The sequence below is a fragment of the Uloborus diversus genome, unplaced genomic scaffold (genome assembly GCF_026930045.1).
Source record: "Uloborus diversus isolate 005 unplaced genomic scaffold, Udiv.v.3.1 scaffold_1228, whole genome shotgun sequence".
Classification (NCBI taxonomy): Eukaryota; Metazoa; Arthropoda; class Arachnida; order Araneae; family Uloboridae; genus Uloborus; species Uloborus diversus.
Genome location: NW_026557908.1, coordinates 41,811 through 50,085, shown reverse-complemented (window position 1 = coordinate 50,085; position 8,275 = coordinate 41,811). Strand labels below are relative to the sequence as shown.

Sequence of the window (8,275 nt, the reverse complement as noted above, 5' to 3'; positions counted from 1 at the left end):
GAGCAAAAAATGCAGGCAGTTTTTTAGCAAATACCTGCATTGAATTAAGTTCCTACTTTTTTCCTTTTCTAGTTTTATACCAATACAGCAAGCTAAATACGTTGTATTGTTGGCTTTCATTGATGTTTTCTAGTTGAAAATTTTTACATACGTTCAATAGCATACGTTCAATTCATTTCAAAAGTGATTGCTCTCAAAATCTAATAAATTCTATTTGTTCTTAAATCATCAAAACTCAGGACTCAACTCCTCTTCTTCATCAAATACAAGTGCCAAAAAGTCACATGAAGTACAAAATTGAAATCCAATTTGTAAAGTATTTACAAAGCAAAATTAGTTTCGATTTATTTCGAAAATGTCTTGTACAATAGAAGCAATACTACTTTTCAGTATTATACTTGTCTCAATTTAGCTTTAAAATAATTGCTGTAAATACATGCCTTTTTAAATTTTAAGCTGTTTAAAATAATTGGACTCCTCAGACTTGAGGCAATCTTTGTTAATATGTTGTGTGTAAATATGTTGTAGCTTATTTATTTTGATTATGTATTAAAATATTCTTGAAAAAACCTTCGACTCTTGATATTTATTTTCATTTATCTTCATGCAGTTTAAAGATAAAAATACCAGCTAAGTTGTGTTACACACAGCTAAAGTATTTTTCTAAAATCTATAAGATTGAAACCAAACACAAAGATTAAAACAAAGCATGAAATTAAAAATTTATTTTTACAACACAAATTCAAGCTCAAAAAAGTTACATTGAACATCTGTTTAAATCTCGAAGTGTCTTTTCAGAATTGAATTTTGAGAGAAAAAAATATTTGGCACAAATTAATTTACAAAACCAGCATTAGATTTAAAGGGGGGGGGGGGGGGGCGAATGATCTTCACATTCATGAGTACACAAGAGGTAAAAACCTAAAAGAAATTCTGTTTGGAGCACTCATATCATATAATAAAACATAGCTATTTCAAAATATAGATTTGTTTCAATACTGTAGCACAGAATTGTGGTTTTAAGAGCAAAGCACACTTGACACATCATTAATTTAAAAAGTGCTAGAAAATGGGATATTAAAACAATAACTATGCATTTATAGACATTTTACAACTTTAGGAGGCATTTAACTGACTTTTGTCATTTAAAATAAAACTCTGCTAACCAAGCTCATGGTGCATGACTTTTTTTTTTTTTTTTTTGTTGGTTGTTGAAATAGCTAAAATGTTTTTGTTCTAGCTTGTAATCAAACTAAGCAAAATTCTACATAGGAAAACGTCCCTTTTTTTTCCTAATTTAATTATAAGGATAATACTCATGTATCAATTTCAGTTCTAAAATGATAATAGGAATTTTATAGGAATGACAAGACTTTATTTTATAAGACTCCACAGAGTGATAAGTTTTTGTATAAAAATGTGTGCCAGAACATTAAAAGTTAACTAGAAATTTTTTTATTTTTGTTGTAACAATACAACAAAAATATTTCTGTATCCTATTCACATAAAAGTTTGGCATGTTGCCTTTTTGTATATAGAGTTCACGTGATTTGTTACAGTGTAAAAAAAGTAAATTTTTATGTTTAGGTGCACATGTTTTAATAAAAAATCATTCACTCGCATACCACACTTAAAAGTAACCTGATTGTCACTTTCACACATCTTTATGTACAGCAAGCACTTGTGAAAATTTTAAATCAAACTTCATATACAGGCATGTATTTTTCAAAGACCTTATGTCATGGCTACAAAACACATTTGATTAAAATCATGTATAACATTAATTATGAAGCTTGAAAACAAAATCCTTTTTAACAAAAACCTATATAACATCTCTAATATATATATATAAATATCATATACGTAATGACATTAAATAGTTTAATCTAATATGACAACATAGTCTCATAGGAAGTTTTAAACATATATAAAGTCGCTAGATCTTCAAAACTCATACCAAGTCCCAACCTTTGCAGAAAAAAACATTCACTTTTATAAGCAAACCAGTCACTATTGCCATTTTAAATTTCAGTAATAAAATGGAAATAAACCTGAAGTGAAAATAAAGCAAAGAACTTCCTTCACTGCAAGAGTGTTTTTTAAAATGTTTGACAGAAGTATGAATGAATAGCACAGATTTAAACATGAGTGTTTTGCATAACAAAGTTTAAATAGACTTAAAGACTATAGATTTTAACAGTAACCATTGGCATTGCCACAAGATTTCATATTATTAAGACACTCTTGGAAAGATTTTAAAATGCAGTAAACTCGCGGTCATCGACAGATCTTTTCACCTTTTTTACTTTCTTCTATATCTAATATATAGAAGAAAGTATTGGATTCGTGCAAATTTTCGAATTTCGAAGGATTCGAACGTTTTGAGGTGTGCTGAGTCCATTTCGACCATTTTTGGAAAATGTCTGTCTGTGTGTGTGTGTGTGTGTATGTATGTGTGTCACGTCTGTGTGTGACCAGTTTTTTGTGGCCGCTCTACAACGAAAACTACCGCATGAAATCGAACGAAATTTAGTACACATATGTGCCCCTATGTGAACTTGTGCCCATTAGTTTTTGGCGCGCATTCCTCCAAGGGGGGTGGAGTAATGGGACGTTTTTCGAGTTACGCGTGCTTGCTATTCCTCAGGAAGTAACTGGCGGAATCAAACAAAATTTGGTCCATATGTTGCCCCTAACAGAAACAGGTGCTGATTCAATTTTGGTGTCAATAGCTCAAACGGGGGTTGAGTTATAGAACGTTTTTTGTCGTCAATTGTGACTGCTGTATCTCAAGAAATAATGAACGGAATGAAAGAAAAATTTATCGGCAAGTAGCCCTTAGTGGGTATAAGACCTGATTTTATTTTTGTGTCAACAGCTAAAAAGGGGGTAGCGCAATCACCCGTTTTTTTTTCCATTTTGAGTGCCCTATCTCAAGAAGTAATGCTACGTTCTGGTTGAAATTTGGAATATATGTGAATCCATATGTAAACAGGCTTTGGTTCAGTTTTGACGCTGATCGCTCCAAGAGGTGTTGATTTTTTTTTTTTTTTTTTTTTTGCAAATAAAAATATTTTTATTAATGCAACAATAAGAAAGATAAATCGTAATAGATTGTCGTCTGCATATTTCTCGTGATTTTAATTGTATGGAAATGATCGGAAATATAATCTCAATGATTTAAAATTTTTAACTGTTGCCATCTTATGTTTGTTAACAAATAAAATATTTGTAATTAATTCAAGCAAGGCTTTTGAAATAACTTTCAATTTTGCTCTTTGCTTTGCTTTTGCAACAATTCAGACATTGGGATGGTCATCAAGTTTTTGCATGTGTAATTTTGTTTTTGTTGGGAATATTGCTTCCGCATCAAGCATGGGGAGGGATCAGAAAAAAAAAAGAAAAATATAGAAGAAAGTTTCGTGATGGCCACAACATACTAGTTAAACTTATGGTTGTGCTACAGTCAGCTTTTAGATTTTACATATAGTTTTTATATTTAATGTTAGTAGATGAAATGTAGCAATGTTTTTAGTTATAGCTTGGATGTATGGATAGTGTTATTAATATTTTTTAGCTATTGTATACACCAAGGGTCTCCAACCTGCAGGTCAAAATCGGCCCACAAGCCGATTTTTCCTGACCCCTAGGAAGCCTACAAACTGAACAAAAATGTGATAATGTTTCTTTTTAAAGCATTTTAACAAAAAATCTCAAAAACAATTTTTGAGCGTGGGTGTGACTTGAGGGAGATGGGGTGAAGGGATAGTCAACTGGTCCTCCTTAGAGGAGAGGCTCCGACTTTCACTTTCCACCCTAAAGTCACCAAAGATAGTTCGAATTGTATTTTTGGGACTTTATAAAATTTCCGTAGGAAAGTCGCTTACCTACCCTCTCCCTCTCATTTGACCAAAAATAGCTTTCAGAGGTGTTTTTGGGATTTTAATTTCAAAAGGTTTTTGGGGTGATCCACCACCCCTTCCTGAGCATCTAAACATAAAAAACTTAAATAATGAAGGGGAGCAGTGTCAAATCTTTGCCTCACCTCGAAAAAATGAAGGTATGACACTAGGGGAAGGGACAGCTCAGTCATCTTGTTTTGTCTTTGCTACTGAACGCTCATTCAAAAAAAAAAAAGTCTAGGGGGTGGAGAGACTGGAGCTAACTAAACCATCTGAACTGAAATATTGCTGGATAGTTTGCCACCTGGCTTCCAAAAATTAACAATGTGTCCCTTGAGCAAAAAAGGTTGGATACCACGGCATACACTAATATCATTTTTTACCTATTGTTCGAATTATCCGCAGTTACCGTGCCACTTTATTCTGTGGATAATTTGGAGTTTACTGTATAGCATTTTGTGCCAGGTTTGTTAAAAACACCTAATTATGTGAATTTATCAACAAATTGTTTGGTTCTAAAAAAAAGGCTTTTTTTTTTTTTTTTGCAACACAAGACCTTTAAGCACATTCAAAGCGCTAGGCCTGAAATTCATTTATAGGTGAATTTTGTTGTGCTTAAGCATCATGATTAAAGAAATACATTTGTCTAATCAAGAATATCATAGATTCATAGTTTGTTCTGGCCTTGCAGCAGACTAATAGCAAAAATATAAACAATTATAAAATCGAGAAATTAAAATCAGCACATATGTACAACACAATTAACACATAATCAACAGAAAAGCAAGACAATTAGAAATTTTTGTTAAAAATGAGGTAATATACAAAATGGCAATGATACACAAAAAGTAACAGTAATATATTAAATATGTTTTTAATAAATACATAAGATTAGAACTAATATTTTTTTAAACATATCTACAATTAAAAACAGAATGAAGTAAAAATTTGTTCTGAATTCTTATTGACTTTGGGAAGTTAAAATTTGCATTCCCAATTATTGAAACACCTATTTTTCTAACGAAATAAAACAGGGTAAATTTATATTTACACATTATTTATATTGGTACAACCTTCAAGCAGCAGTTCTTTATTTGTAATGCAAATACCTACAGGTAACATTATAAAATAGAGAGGCATCGATAAAATGAAAATAAAAGTATATCTTACGAACAACCAAGTTTTTTTCTTATAATCAAAATATCTGTTGAAACAACAATTTTAATTTTTAAATTACTAATAAAACACTTAGCAAATCGGCTATTACCATACGTGTCGAATAAAAGGGGGGGGGGGTACAAAAAAGCTCATTCCATCAAGACTGGAATGTAGGAGCGAAAAAAAAAAAAAAAAAAAAACATTATTTGGTTAAAAGTAAAGAATGCGAAAAATTTTGACGGTTCATTTTTACATTGAATTTGTTTTGCCAAATTGCAAGCAAAATAGAAACAACATTTTTCCAAAGATCTTATTTATTTCATGCTTAATATGCATAATGAGCAAAGGGTAATTTCTAGGACATAAGGCAGCAATGAGATTCCATGGCAGTACATGTTTTATGTCTCCGATATTATAGATCAAGCAAATACAACTATGTTTTTAATCTAAAATATTATTATATATATTTTTAAAAATATTAAAATATTAATGATAAATGAGAGGCGATATTAATTTCATATTAGTTTTGCTGAAGACTAGTGAATATAAATGATACAACAAAATGCAAAGGATAATACCCTGAACCTGCCGATTATCCATGGTATTTTACTGTTCTATTCACAAAGAAATGTCGAACGGATAGCTGAATATTGGCTTGTAAACCAAAAATCCTCGTTACATTTCATTTTATTTAGAGGCCTTAAAAGTTCACTTTGGACTGCCCAAAAAACATACATTTTCCAAAAATTAGATGTCTGTTATATGCTTTTCTAAAATTATTTTTAATTAAAAATAAAAGAAATTAACACTATTGAAAACAATATTAAACAATTATGGTGGGAACTCAGGTTGAACACATTTCATAGGCATTTAACAAAAATTGATAAATTTATTACAAATATCAATCATTACATGTCAAGACTTGAAACAAACTGATAACAGAGGCTATTTATAATATTTACACCCATGTTTACCAGTCTTTCAGTTCTGAGCACGGCAAATAACACAGAAAATGTTTGGAAAAGATAAAAGTATGGAATGATTTCTTTCTTTCTTTCTTTTTTTTTTTTTTTTTTTTTTTTGTCCATCGACTTACAAAAAAAGGCAGAAAACTTTCCTCTTGATGTTACCTGACAAGCATGTGTGACACAAATGTTACTTGATGCTTCATGCACTAAAGAACAAACTTTCTAAAAACTCAGATAATAAGCCAATTTTCAAACTGCAAGAATAATTGCCACATGGATAATCGGGAGTTCAGAGCAGCTCCTTTTGCATTTAGCAGCCTAAACACAACATGAAAACAACTAACGCATAAAATAAACAAATAAGCTAGCAGGTGAAGCATTTATATGAAAGATCTGTAAATACAGGCAGATCTGACTTCTTTCTTATCCTTGCTTCTAAGCTTTCTCACATTGGTAGAAAAGCATACCAATATAAAGTGATAAAATCTCAGCATATCTTTCTAAAATCATGGCAGTGAACAATAACCTGCTAAGTCTCACTCTTAATGGCGTTCAAATAGGACTGTTCCCTGATGAAGTTGTTACTACAATATAAACACCAAAGAAGTAAAGAAGATTTCTTGTGCACATTAATTTGTCTCCACAGGGAACTGAAAAAAAAAGTGGGAAGGTTATATTAAAAATATAAAGCAAAATTTAAAATTTCAGTGAAGTTAATATTTTGCGAAATAACATAAAAAAGACACAAAAGGCTTTACAATGCGAAAGTACTTTTAGAATAGCATCAAACAATATAATAGTGTTTTCTTGTAACTAGCAAATATAAAATAAATAAAACCCTCTGAATCTACATCAAGTACTCTTGTATGCTCATTAGCTTTTGAAATGCAGAACTTTGCGACGTTTCCTCTTGGCTCAGCAGCCGTCAGCGATGGAGCTTCCTCTTGCGTCTCCCGCCAGCTGCGAGTTGGGGTCTGTTATTCGTTTCCTGGCCGCTAAGAAGAAATCGGCAAAGGAAATTCACGAAGAACTTTGTCAAGTGTATGGAGAAGAGTGTATGAGCTTCGGGATGGTGCGCAGATGGGTCAGGGACTTTAAAAATGGCCGAACAGACGTCCACGACGAAGCCCGTGCAGGGCGGCCATCAGTTTCCGACGAAACAATTGCCAAAGTCGAAGCGGCAATGCTTGTAGATCGACGGATTACAGTTCCGGAGCTGTGCGAAAACAATTTTTTTTTTTCTGAATAAAAATAACTTTATAATTGCAACAATAAGAAAGAAAAATCGTAACAAACTGTCGTCTGTGTATTTCATGTGTTTTAAATTGTTGGAAAATAACCAGAAAATCACGATGATTTAAACATTTTAACTGTTGCCATCTTGTGTTTGTTAACAAATAAATGTTTATAATTATTTTAAACAAGGCTTTTAAAATAATTTTCATTTCTTATTCTTTGCTTTGCTTTTGAGATAGATTGGGAATTGGGATGGTCGTCAAGTTTTTGCATGTGTAATTTCGTTTTTGTTGAGAATATTACTTCCTTGTCAAGCATGGGAAGGGATGAGAACTATAAGAAAGATATAGAAGAAAGTTTCGTGATGGCCACAACATACTAGTTTAACATGAGACAAGATAAAGGGACCTGAAATCCCACATCTGAAACCCCCTCATCATCATCATCATCATAGTTGGCTCGACAGCCCAGGGTGGGCCAAGGCCTTCCTTTGGAGAATCTTCCAAGACGTCCTACTTTTTGCCTGGGTTTTCCAATTTTTAACATTGAGAATATCGAAGTCAGATTCAACAGAATCCAACCATCTCATTTATGGTCGTCCCCTTCCTCGAGTTGTCACAGGTTTTGCAGCAAAAACTTCTGAAACCCCCATTCGAAGAATATATATAGTAGGAAGGTGCAAGGTGTGTAAAACCCTTTAGTGATGGAGTCAAAATGTGGTAGACATGGATCGGCCAGGTTGCTGATTTGCTCGATCAAAGGGGCTGGGATGGGCTGTAACATCCCCCATGCAGCCTGCAGCCCCATAAACCTGCAACTTTGACTTAATTCCTAGTATGAAAGAATGTGAACTACTTAGAGGCATTTGTTCCAGAGATGGCTGTGGCAATAAACCACTCAATTCAAACTATCAACAGAGCAGGTGCTGCAACAGGAGTCCTACGACTTACACATCTTTGGAAATTAATTGTACATAATGCTGGCTACTATATTTAGGGATGAGAGTGGTCA

The 8,275-nt window shown here is 32.6% G+C and overlaps 1 protein-coding gene across 1 annotated transcript in view; it reads right to left on the bottom strand.

Moving 5' to 3' along the window:
* Positions 1–5,501: 5,501 nt before the first annotated feature.
* The window catches only part of LOC129232520 (activin receptor type-1-like), a 44,517-nt gene continuing 41,743 nt past the window's right edge, over positions 5,502–8,275 (bottom strand). The window contains exon 10 of the mRNA XM_054866660.1: positions 5,502–6,678. The gene's annotated coding sequence lies outside the window, so the exon portion shown is untranslated. The remainder of the gene's footprint in view (positions 6,679–8,275) is intronic.